General features: G+C 38.4%; 1 protein-coding gene across 4 annotated transcripts in view; it reads right to left on the bottom strand.

Annotated features, from left to right (window-relative positions):
- Positions 1 to 12696, bottom strand: part of SPTLC3 (serine palmitoyltransferase long chain base subunit 3) — a 140896-nt gene that overhangs the window by 108274 nt on the left and 19926 nt on the right. Inside the window, exon 2 of one of the 4 annotated variants that reach the window (XM_037022512.2) lies at positions 4973 to 5094. The exons of the other annotated variants lie outside the window; for them this stretch is intronic. The gene's annotated coding sequence lies outside the window, so the exon portion shown is untranslated. The remainder of the gene's footprint in view (positions 1 to 4972; positions 5095 to 12696) is intronic. 4 annotated transcript variants of the gene reach the window in all.

Raw genomic sequence — 12696 nt, 5'->3', positions numbered from 1 at the left:
AGTCAAAAGTATACATTTCATTTTACAACTCTCTAATGAAATCATTGATTCAGGCAAAAATTCTCAACAGTTGCTAGACTCAATAAGTGAAAAGTTAAAGTATCACCCACCCCACAGGTTACTCCCTAATCACAAAACTAAGGTTTTTACCTTAACCAGGTGATCAGATTACATCACAGATGCTACAACAACTAGCTACTCTGTGCTCCCTCATGGTGTAATATTCAATACACTAATGAAACATTTAACCTGAATTTAGTCAAGCTCTTACATCTAACTTCCACTTCATAAGAAATATCATGATAGAGGAACATGGTGAATGACCCCGTGAGGCAACAAACAGATGATCCACAATGTGGAAATTTCTATATGATAACTGACTTGGTCTTTAAAAGCAAAAATTAACAAATGGGACCATAGCAAAACAAAGCTCATGCACAGCAAAGGAAACAATCAGCAAAAGGAAAAGGCAACCTAGGGAATGGGAAAAAAAATACTTGCAAACTATCTATCTGACAAGGGGTTAATACCCAAAACATATAACTCATACAACTCAAAAAACTCAAATAACTTGATTTAAAAATGGGCAAAGGACCCAAATAGATATTTTGCCAAAGAAAACATATGAAAGCCCAAAAGGCACGTGAAAAGATGTACAACATCACTAATCATCAGGGGAATGTAAATCAAGATCACAAAGGGGTACTACCTCACACCAGTTAGGATGACTGTTACCAAAAAGACGAGGAAGAACAAACATTGGTGAGGATGTACAGGAAAAGCAACCCTTGTATACTGTTGGTGCAAGGTAAATGGGTACAACTGTTACGGAAAACAGAATGGAATTTCCTGAAATAATTAAAAAATAGAACTACTGCATGATCTGGCAATCTCACTTCTGGGTACATATCCACAGGAAATTAAATCAGTATCTTGAAGAGATGTCTGCCATCCTATGTTTGTTGCATCATTATTCACAATTGTGAAGATACAGAAACAATCTAAGTGTCTGCAGGTGGATGAATGGATTGAGAATATGTGTTTATACATAAACACACACACACACACACTGTGGAATATATTAGAATATGCTAATGTTTTAATACACACATACATGCTATATAGAATAAATTAGAATATTATAGGATATTGTTCAGCCATACAAAAGAAGGAGACCCCACCATTTGCATTGGCTTGGATGAACCTGGAGTACATTCATTATGCTAAAGGAAATAAGCTAGACACAGAAAGACAAATTCTGTATGATCTCAATTATACATGGAATCTAAAAAAGCTGAACTCACAGAAGCAGAGTAGAATGGTTGTTGCCAGGGACTGGGGGGTGAGAGCAATGGGAGGTGTTGTTAAAAAGACATAAACCTTCAGTTATAAGATGAATAAATTCTGGGGTTGATTGTATAACATGGTTACTACAGGTAACAATACTGTATAATATAACTGAAATTTAGTAAGACAGTACCTCTAAAGTGTTCTCACTGCACACAAAAATGGTAACTAGGTGAGGGTGATGGATATGTTAATTAGCTTGATTGTGGTAATAATTTCACAAAGTATACCTATATCAAGTCATGTTGTACATGTTATAGAATTTTAATTTGTCTAATTGTACCTCAATCAAGCTGGAAAGAAGAAAAGAAGAGGGAAAATGGGTGGGGAAGGGGACTTAAGAGCCACAAACAAATGTAGTATGTGTTCTTTAATTGGATCCTATTCCTTTGGTTCTGTAAAAAAAAAAGGTTAAAAAATACATATTTTGCACAACTGTGGAAATCCAGATATGGACTGGAAATATATCTTATTATGGAATTATTGTTGATTTTGCTAGGTGTATACTGGTATTATAGTTACGTGGGAGAATGTTAATCTTTGTCGATGCATGCCAAAGTATTAGGAGGGTGAAGTGTTATGACAGTCATGATTTTCTTTCAAATGGTCCATCAAAAATTAAGTATATACATGAGGCAATTTTGGGAAAATGTTAATAACTGTTGACAATAGAGGTTATATGGATGTTTGTTAGATTACTTTTTTACTTTCTGCATATTTGAAATTTTTCATCATAAGAAGGTAAAGAAAATATTTCTCTTACTTTAGGTATCGACATTCCAGTAGAAAGTAGATTTTTAGTACCAATGATGTATATAATACATTATTCTGATCCCTGCCTAATCAATTCACTCATAGTAGCTGAATCAATGTTGGTTTGATGGATTAGTGAGTAAATTATTCCTAATGCTAATATTTAATTAAGTTTAGTCTGTAATACATTTTTATACATTCATTATTTCATTCAACAAATATAATGCATGGCACAGATTCCCCATTTTTCAATGAGATGATATATAAGAAGTGTTTTGACCACTTGGAATATACAACTTTTAGTTGTTTATAGGAAAGTGCCAAATGTCTACTAATACTTAATGTATTAATTTAGTTTACACATATATATTTAGAATGATGTCTTATATAACATCATTTTAATTGGAACCACTCTTTTTGCAGTTCTCATAATGTTTATCATCATTACAGGCACTGTTTGATTCAATCAACAGTTTTCAAGAGCAATTTGCCTTCATTTCCTTTATGTTGTTTGAAGTGCAGTACCCTTGGAACTGCTAGGTAACTTAGTCACTGGAAGTTTTATCCCAAGCCAAAAAAATAAAAATAAGTCACCATCACAAAAATCTATCTGTAGAACATTTTTGATCTCTACATTGTTTTTAAAGCAATTTTCAGAAGGCTTTTTAATACTGATTGAACACCTGAATTGTTAAACCAAAACCCCATGAAATATTATTAAATCATATGAAAGTTCTCTACTTCCTTATTTATCCATTATACCAGGTTACTTCTCCAGACACCCCAAACATGGATGGATGTTGCTCGTATCTAGTGTGTCTTCCCCAAACACTACTTGGTGGCTTAAAATAATGAAAGCGAGAGAACATTGCTTTATATGAAGTCTTGAATGAAAGGTTATAATAAATGTCTTGGATTTGTGAATATAGGCATTTATTGGGTGTTCACTATAAGCAGCTATGTGCTAATGTCTGGGGATTCAAAGGTGCAGACGACAGACCCAGTCTCTGCTACTGACTTAGTCACCTCCCGCTCACCATGTCCTCACACCAGCCCTGGAGGGTCTGATGGACAGCTGACCTTCCTATTCTAGTGCTGACCTCTGGCTCCCTTCCTTGGCTCTGCTCTGTGCTTGACCTTTGGACTGCATCTGTCTCCAGCATTCTAAGTGACCTCTTGACCTGGTTAAGATCCATCTGCTGGGTTCTTCCACACCACGGTGACACACTGTTAGTGTCCTTCCTGGATTTGTCAGACTCCCGCAAAAGGGGCTGAGATCCTCATGAAGGAAGATTTGATGGCTGGTTCTGCACAAGGTTAAGGAAGAGGAAAGTGAATAAATATCTACAAGGAGCGTTATAGTATTGCTGATAAGAAGAAAGGAGGAATGAAAAGGAGCGCTACTTACAGGGGGAAGGCAATGAGTAGCAATTGGTGCTGGGTGGGAAGTGGTGATCCTTGCTGAAGTGGGATTATTTGCTGAGCAGTTAGGGATGCTAGAATAGTTGAAAGGCCTTGGCTTAAAGTAGAGGACTGGGGAGTCAGTTACCATGAGGTAGAGTTTATGCCATGGTTGAAGGTGAATGTGCTAAAGGACAAATTATAACGAGAGAAGAGAAGTAGGCTTGGGACAGGATTTGGGACCCACTGCTTTTAAGGGCATCCTAGAAGAAGAAAGGTAAGTGAAGGGGGCCCGATGTGGGTAGCTTCCAGAAACTTGATTTAGCCTACTCACAAATTAACCCCTTTGGTTGACCCAGAGGAGGCTAAATTATGTAGGTGCATACAAAGAGATATGCTGCTGGAATGTTCAAGGCCATCTTTTGAAGATCCAAAAAAGGTTTTCCTTTCCTGGCTTCATATCCCTTTCTAAGCTTCATATGTAGCCAAATCAAACAGAACATTTCCTCTGAAATCCATGGGAATTTCCTGTGTGAACTGGCTGCAGGCAAGCGTGCACTGTACATAACAGACAAATCTACCTAGATGCAAATAAAACCCTCTACTGGGTGTACAAGCTGAGCCTGTGTGACTATTTTGTTTGCCCCAGTGACTTGCTCCAGAATAAAGTTATAAGACCAAGGAGAAATTTTCAACAATGTCCATTAGCCCAAACCAATATCTACATTACTCTCTTTCCTATGATTTTAGTTGTTTTAATTTAATTTAAAGGAATTTTAGGTAATCTTATTTGGCAGGGAGAAAATGAGATACCTTCATGGGGAGCAAAGTTATCTGGAAATGGATAGGTCTTTTTTAACAGATGGAAAGTGACTCATTCACTATATTCTTTTATTTAAAACCGAAGTCACTCATACCTCTTGGGAAAGGTTTATTCATGTGGGGCTGGGTAGTTATTTTGAAATACGAGATTTTGTTTCATTAAAGTAAATGAAACATAAAATCTTGCTTACTAAGTTTTCTGGCTGAGGCTCACACAGCATGGTGATCTGTAATGCACTTTCTATGTTTTATGTTTTCTTTCACTCCCTTAAAAATAAACAGATCCTGAGCCACCTTGCCCAGAATACCCGGTCACTTGGGACACTGTGACACCCCAGTGTTCGTCTACTTCCTGCATCCCTGTCACATCTGGGAATAAACAAGGTGCTGGGGCAGGCTGGGAGGGCCCACTTTTACAGATCATTACTCTTCTATCCAAATTAGCAGTTCTTTTACTGGCTGCCTGTTTTGCATTCTCCTGGGCTAAGATTAGAGGGACAATGAAACATAAATACAGTCCCTTTGTCCCAGAAGTATTACGATAGAATAATTGATAGTGTAATGGCGATGGGGGAAGGGGACCATAACATACAGCAGAAACTATTGTTGTAAGGGTGCCATTGTGAATGATAAGGAAAAAGAGACTTACTCTAGAGAGTATGCTATGCTCAAAGGTGGGAGCTGGTTAGAGATCTGTGGAAATGGAGACCATTTCCATAATGGTGCCAGGAAGAACTCCTATAGACCATCGTTGCAGTGAAACAACCATATCTGGTAAAAAGTATAAAAATACAACCATTTAAAGTATCTGGAAATTGTCTTGAAGGGCATAGAGCAAATGAGCAAACATTTACTCAAGAAAATCTACTGAGTATCAAAAAGTACAGCAAACATCTATCAGCATTTGAAGCATGACCTGCTTGTTCCCTGTGCTGTTCACTCAGCATGGTAAGAGATCCACCAGCAGGGGTGGTCAAGAAGATGGGGCTCCCCATCCTCCAGCTCTCGTCTAAGGCTACGCTATTTCCCTGAGAAGAGCGAGCTGCCAGACTTTCTCATTTCTCCTAGCTGTTTTTCAGAGCTAAATGCCACACAAGTGTGACTGAGACGAGACTACTATTCCTCTACTGAACAACCACTCTTGGATGGAGGCTTCCTACCCTAGGCATGGCATGCCGACAATCCTAGGGCCTCCATTGCTCTTGCCCCAGCTCATTAAGAGTGTGGAATTCACAATTAAAAATGGGCAAAGGACTTGAATAAATATTTGTCTAAAGATATACAAATGGCCAATAAGCACATGAAAGGTTGTACAACATCATTAGCCATTAGAAAACTGGAAGTTAAAATCACATGAGATACCACTTCACACCCACTTGGAAGGCTATAATAAAAAGACAGATAATAACAAGTGTTAAAGATGTGAAGAAATTAATGATCCTTACATACTTCAGATCCTCTAAAGTTTAAATACAGAGTTATTGTATCCAAAAATTCTAGGCATATAACCCAGAAGAAATGCAAACACATGTCCACACAAAAACTTGTACTCAAACCTATATTTTTATTATCATCATATTATTAAATAATATAGTAGTATTATTCATAATAGGTAAAAAGTGAAAAAAATTCAAATTAAATTCATTAACTGATAAATGGTTAAATAAAATATGATATAGCTGCACTATGGATTATTTTTTGACAATAATAAAGAATTTTTGATACATGTTCTAACATGAATGAATTTTGAAAATGGCACAAAACCCCTCATATTGTATAATTCCACTTACATGAAATACTCAAATAGGTAAATCCACAGAGACAGAAAGCACATTAGTGGTTGACTCAGGGTGAAGAGTAGAGGCTGGAGAAAATAGACAGTGACTGCTAATGACTATGAGTTTTGGGCAGGGAATTGATGAAAATGTTCTAAAGTTTATTTTAGTGGGTTTGATTCACAGTGCACAACTCTTCAAATAAACTAAAAACTAAAAGTACTCAATTGTACACTTTCAATGGATGAATTTTGTTGTATTTGAACAATAAGCATGCATATTCATACAGTCCATGGAAAGCTGCTGCTTCTGCATCTGGTTGTTGAACTGAAGTTGCTGTAGGTTAGTAGCAAGGCCAACAATTAAGGAGACCCAAAACAGACAAGGGAGGACACATGGGGACCCACCAGGACAATTAGAATTGAGAAGGACAAACTAGCATCCATGGCTATCTGGTACCACTTTCAACCTTGACGGTAAGTATGTGTTGCACAAAATGTCGGAGCTCTTTGCCATGAATATGCACATACATTAGCCCCAGGATTTATTGAAGCTGAAAGAGATCCAGCAGGATCAGATAGGGTCAAATGCCTACTTGCTGCTCTTGCCAACAAATGGAGCCCATAGATAGCCAACGAAGTTTGCACGTTGCAACTGCATCTTGTGCCCTGTGCCGGCTGTTAGATTATAATGACTACTACCCTCTACCTTCATCTTCCTAATATTACACAGCTTTCTCTTGGTTCCAACCCAATTCTAGAAATTCTTAGAAATAAATTTCCAGCTAGGCTAAGCTGTCACAGTACAAAGCTAGCACACACATGGGCGAGATCAAATAGTCTGGTGAAAATGATTTTCAAACACCACACAGCAGAAAATAGTATTTAACATATATTCATCATGTTTTCTGCATTTCCAAGTCTTCTTTCCAAGTGTGGTGGGCCATGTGACTCATTCTGGCTGACTGACTGTGAATGGAGATGGCTATGCCACTACTGGGTTGAGGCAGTCAAGAGCTAGTGTGCCTTATCCATCTCTCTTTTCCTACACCATGAGATTCTTGCAGGCCACTGATCCAACCAGATAATGAAGCTACAGATGTAAGAGGGGTGCCTGATCTGCAACAGACTTTACATATGGAACCAATATAACTCACAGTGTTGAGCTAGTCAGATTTATGGCTTGCCTACTCTAGCAGTTAGTATTATTTTTCCAGTTTAATCTATCTGTTTATACAGACAAAATATAAAGATGCTTTCAAGGATAAAAGCCTTCTGCATTTGTTAGGCACATTTCATTCATGATGCCCCAAGTGAATACTGTTATAGAGGATGGGCTTTTAGTAAGAGGTCCACATTTCATGCGTGGTTATGTAGGAGCCTACTCCTTCAGAATCCTGAACAAGCCCTGTGGTCCGACTGCCATTACTGAAGAAGAAATGGAACATGGGGGTGGGGTGTAATTTGGTCCTCAAGGGCTTAAACTCTGAAACTTGAGTGCAAGTGTGTGCAAGGACCATAAATTCTCTTTTCAAACAGATCATCTGGTGGGGTTTGTTATGTGATGCAGACACTGTTGGCTGCCTGCTCTATAGCAATGACCTGCACTTTTCATTTATTGCCGGCAGAGCATTGGTGTTCAGCTGATGATGACTTCTCCCTAGCCTTGGAACATCTGGAATTGCAGCAACCATCTTGTGGCCATGAGAAGACATTTGGTTATGCAGAAAAGATGGTAGAAAGAAGAGATGGAAAGTACTGTGGTAAGTGATGACATTGTTGAGTCACTGAATCAACCAATCCAGGAACCACACAGCCCTAGACTCTTCCCAACTTTAGACTCTTATTATGTGAGAGTAACAAAAATTTTATTTTTGATCTACCTATATTTGAATTTTCCATTACTTTCAGCTGAAAGGATCTCATCAGGTCAATTTTCATTCCCAGGCAAGGGAGTAAAAAGAGTTGTAGACTAGATGAGAAGCTGGTGGAGGGGAACAAAACTGACACTCCTCTCGTTTGTACTGATATACTGAGCTCATGTGTTTATGCCCAGCATCCCTCTGTTTTGATTGGTTAATGAGTGCTCTGTTCTGACACATATATATATGTAAATCAACCCTAATGATAGGTAAACTCAAAGTTGCTCTTTCTTCAGTAGAATCTCTTACTTTAAAATAATTGAGTGTCTTATACATTACAAAGTTTCCATTTATTTCTCTTCTAAAATACTTTGGAATTTATTTCACTCAGAATGGTTAAACATGGCTGAAGTTATACCAGTGATGCAGCACCAAAGCTCATGAAAGTGGAATAGTACAAAATGATGAGAATACAGTTCTACCTTTTTGGGAAAGTAATTCATGTCTTCAAGTTGCCTGGGGATTTAAAAAAATGAGTATTTTAAACACAGCCGTATGACATGTGTTTTGCAGATACAAGTATTTAGAAATGCTTTATGAAACTCGTATGTCTCAGTCTGGTCTGACTCATCACAAATAGGTGAGTCACTTATGCTTAAAATATGTCTTTTCATTCTATATGTATACAGTCATGTTCAATTTGCACATAAGCACCTTCCTTATAATTTTATTTCTGATTTTTAAGACACCTGGTATAATTAATCATGTTCCATATGGTAAAATCCAAGCGGAAACCTCCCACCTAGGGTGCCCCAGTAGGACAGCTGAAGTAGAAGAAACTGAGTTTCTCGGTCAACTCAAGATGTTCAGACTGCTGAGGTATACTAATATATGACACGTTGGATTAAAATTTTTTTCATACCACCTTAAAACTCCAGCCCCACGTCTGTCTAAAATATCTTGTTATTGTTGTGGTCTTCCTATTTCAACACTAAACCAAGTCTTATTGAATGCCTGTGTTACTAAATGCTCTGCCAGGAGAAAGGATATGCCCACAGACAGAGTACATACTGAGAAGTGGTACTGTAGAGAGATGTTCAGGGGACTGTGGGAACTGGGAGGAAGATCATCTAATACTGGACAGAAGAGGCAGGGGAGGCTTCATGAATGAAAACAGTTGACTGAAAGCTTGAAGCATGACGTCTGGAAGGATAAAGGTGGGATCAATGGATAGAAAGAAAGATCAGGGGAGATGCTTACAACCTGTTTTCTAGACCACTATGGTCACCCCCTGGATGGTCTCTTTACTCCATCCTGATTCCTCAAATCTGCTATTGCTAGATTGCTTCAGCTCTAGCTCTAACATCCAAGCATCATTTATAACATCCAAGCATTTCCAAAATGCTCCCTGGACGTGACCATCAACCAAAGGGGTTTTGGAAAGGTCACAAAGCTCTACACTTACTGGGTATTCAGAGTGTATGGAAGCTAGGATGTGAGAGCCAGGAGTGACATCTTTCTCATTTGTCACTGTATCCTCATTGTCAGCACATAGTTTCACGTGGTAGAAACTGAATATGTAGTTGCTGATTGAATCAGCTTACTGAATGCTATTAAAATTCTGAAGTGAAAAATCATTTCACTTAGGAAACCCAGCACAGGTATCAGATGTATTTCTTACCATTCACCTAAATCTACTTCGGTCATGACAAAAGCTCTTTGGCAAGTGTTGTTTTCAGCATAAAACTAAGTTTCTTACCGTGGAAGATACTGACCTACCTATAGTCCTGGGATTTCCTGCTTTTGATATGTTGCTTAAGCAAACATCAAACAGTTTTCATTTCACACCTTGATTTGTATCCCTCCAACCCTTTTCTCATGCTGCCACTTTTCTGTAATTTCTTCAGCTTCTACTCCTTTTCCTAGCTGTCTTCTGCTACTGTGTCTCTCTCATCTGCACCCACATACACATACCTTTTGCCTGCCTAATATTCAATGCTTATGTTCCAGCTCTGGCTTCATTTCCTAAAATGATCCAAGCTAGATGGTCTCATTGCATAACACCATCATTACACTTACCACATTGTATTACAATAACATTTTTAAAAGAAAAGTCATTTAATAAAAGGACAGAAAATAAAGGATCACTTGCAAAAATAATAGTTTTCATTATCTCTCAGGCCTTTCAAATATTTCAAATATTTTAACCTTATTATCCAGTATGGCAAAAGATGATCTGTTCACCAAACCCATTTCCCTTTCCTCTTTCTCACAGCTGGTCTACATTCCCCACATCCTTTGAAGAAAAATGTGGTCATTTGACTAAGTTATGACCAAGGAAAAATGGGTAGAAGTGGAATGTGCCACTTCAATGCCTGGCCTATGGACACCTCTCTCATGATCCATCTCTTTCTCTTTCCCTATTGCCATCTGAATGCTGATGGCCAAGGTGACACTGGAAGCTACACATTGATTGTAGAGCCTTTGTTAGCTTAGTTGCCTGAATAACTGTGTGGAGCAGAGTTCTCACGACCTTCTGCTCCAATTTCCTGTCCCTGCTAATTAAACTTAATAAGAGTGAGAAATAAGCTTCTCTAGGGTTATGTCATTGAGATTTGGTGGCTTGTTTGTTATGAAATCTAACATTGTCTTAATGAATACATATTATAGGAATTTTATTAAAATTCTTTCCATTCTAATCTTTATTTATTTACATAATATTCCAAAGTGCATAGAAGGATTTAGCAGAAGTCAGAGAACTGAGTTATATCTCCAAGGAAATATGTGTATCAGAACTCATCTGTGTTGACCAAAATTCAAATTTAAATCTGGGGAAGCTTATGCCTGAAAAGTAACTTGAGCCAAAAATCTAATTCTTGATTTATCAAGCATCCCTGTGTGTTAGGTTGTGCAGGATAGAAAAAGCATTACAAGATTTGGCTTTAGTGAATGAAGAAATCAGAGAGACAGATTATAAGCATGGAAACTTTTGAGGGGACAAGTTCTTTATATAGTAACTATCCCAACACTTTTTTTCTATTGATGAGCAAGTTCAGTCGTTCTGAGGTTAAGTTTCTTCCTCATTGTCTTGGTTTCCCCTTCACCACCTGAGATGTTAGCTAATAAGTCAGGCAGCCTGTGGAGAGAGCCACGGGCTCCCTCAGGACAGACCCTTTTCACAGAAAAGGCAGGATTGATTGGAGGGGTCTAAACAGAATCCTTAGCAGAGTTTCTGGTGACTATCTACTGTAGAAATGAATGAATGAGAGATGGAAAGCTAAAACTGGGAAAGGGTGGGAGAGTAGCCAAGTGCCTTCTAGCACAGCAGGACCAGCCCAGGCACTTGTTGATGGATGGAAATGAGAGGAACAGGAGGACCTTGCTTGGAGATGGGATGTATTGAGCCCCCTGGAATTGAGTAGGCCTTCTAGGGAAAGGTATGTTCAGGTAACAGTGAAAGAAAGTTATGCCTTCACTGGAATATCCCCTTATCAGAACTTCAGGAGGAATTCATGGTAGAAATATATGTAGGATCCCAGGATCCCACCTGGGATGACAGCTAGGGAAGAGGCTCTAAGGTCAATGGGGAGCTCAGAACTCTTATTAAGTCATCCTGATATACCAGGGAAAACAATGCACCAGTGGTTTAGTATCACTGAGAATAACTGTCACCTGCTATCTTCTTGATCAGTCATAATGTGCCATGTGAGAACCATGATCATCTCTGAGATGCTCAGATCATTTTTGGCCATAATCTTTATTTACATGATATTCCTAAGAAGTAGGCAGTGGGTAGCTATAATAGAATTATCTTCACTTAATGAGAGAGACAGAGGACATTAAGCAACATCTCCAAGGTTATAAAGCAGGAAAAGACTTGGTCCTAAGGGGAATTTCTCAACTCCACAACACCAGGGCTGAAGTAGAAAAGCTTGACCTTTGAGACATGAAAAACTGGAACATATTTCAGAAGTAAAATAGCCATGGACTGAATCTTTCCCTTTCTAGGTGGGTACTTGTAGCTGCAAATGCTCCATAGGAAGGCTGATTGTCATGTGTATGTACCTACACTGGACACAGGGAAGATCTTTCAGGTAGTCTTTCTCATTTCTCCAATCCTCATGAAGCTCATGGGCTTATGGGGAAATAAAATGTGCATGCAAAAATATACCATTTCAGGACTAGAAAGCAAGAATTAGTGACAACATCTAATCAAATGTTTATTAGTGGTAAAATGCAAGCAAGAAGTTTGATAAGTCATTCTGTATTTACACATTTGTTCATTCATTCATTTAACAAATACCTAATGAGTATTGCTTTTTCTGGTTGCTGTACTAGCCCTGGGAGACAGAGTGATTACTAAGAAGTACACAATCCCTGACCTTGTGAAACTCATGGTTTATGTGGGTGATATCCAATATGGTAATTACTAGCCACATGAGATTACTTTAAAACTTAAATAATGAAAATTAAATAAATGCAGAGAGCTATATTCTCAGTTGCACTAGCCACATTTCCAGTGCTCAGTAACCATATGTGGCTGGTGGCTACCTTACAGGACAAGACAGATATGAAGCATTTCCATAACCACAGGATGTTGTTGTTCAGAGGTCAGCAAACTGTGATCCATCAACCAGATCTGGCCCACCACCTGCTTTTGTAAATAAAGTTTTATTGGAACACAGCTACACACTTTCGTTTATGTATTGTCTATGGCTGCTTTCACACTATGGTGGC

This window comes from Manis javanica, chromosome 5, assembly GCF_040802235.1.
Source record: "Manis javanica isolate MJ-LG chromosome 5, MJ_LKY, whole genome shotgun sequence".
Classification (NCBI taxonomy): domain Eukaryota; kingdom Metazoa; phylum Chordata; class Mammalia; order Pholidota; family Manidae; genus Manis; species Manis javanica.
This window is presented reverse-complemented; position numbering and strand designations above follow the sequence as displayed.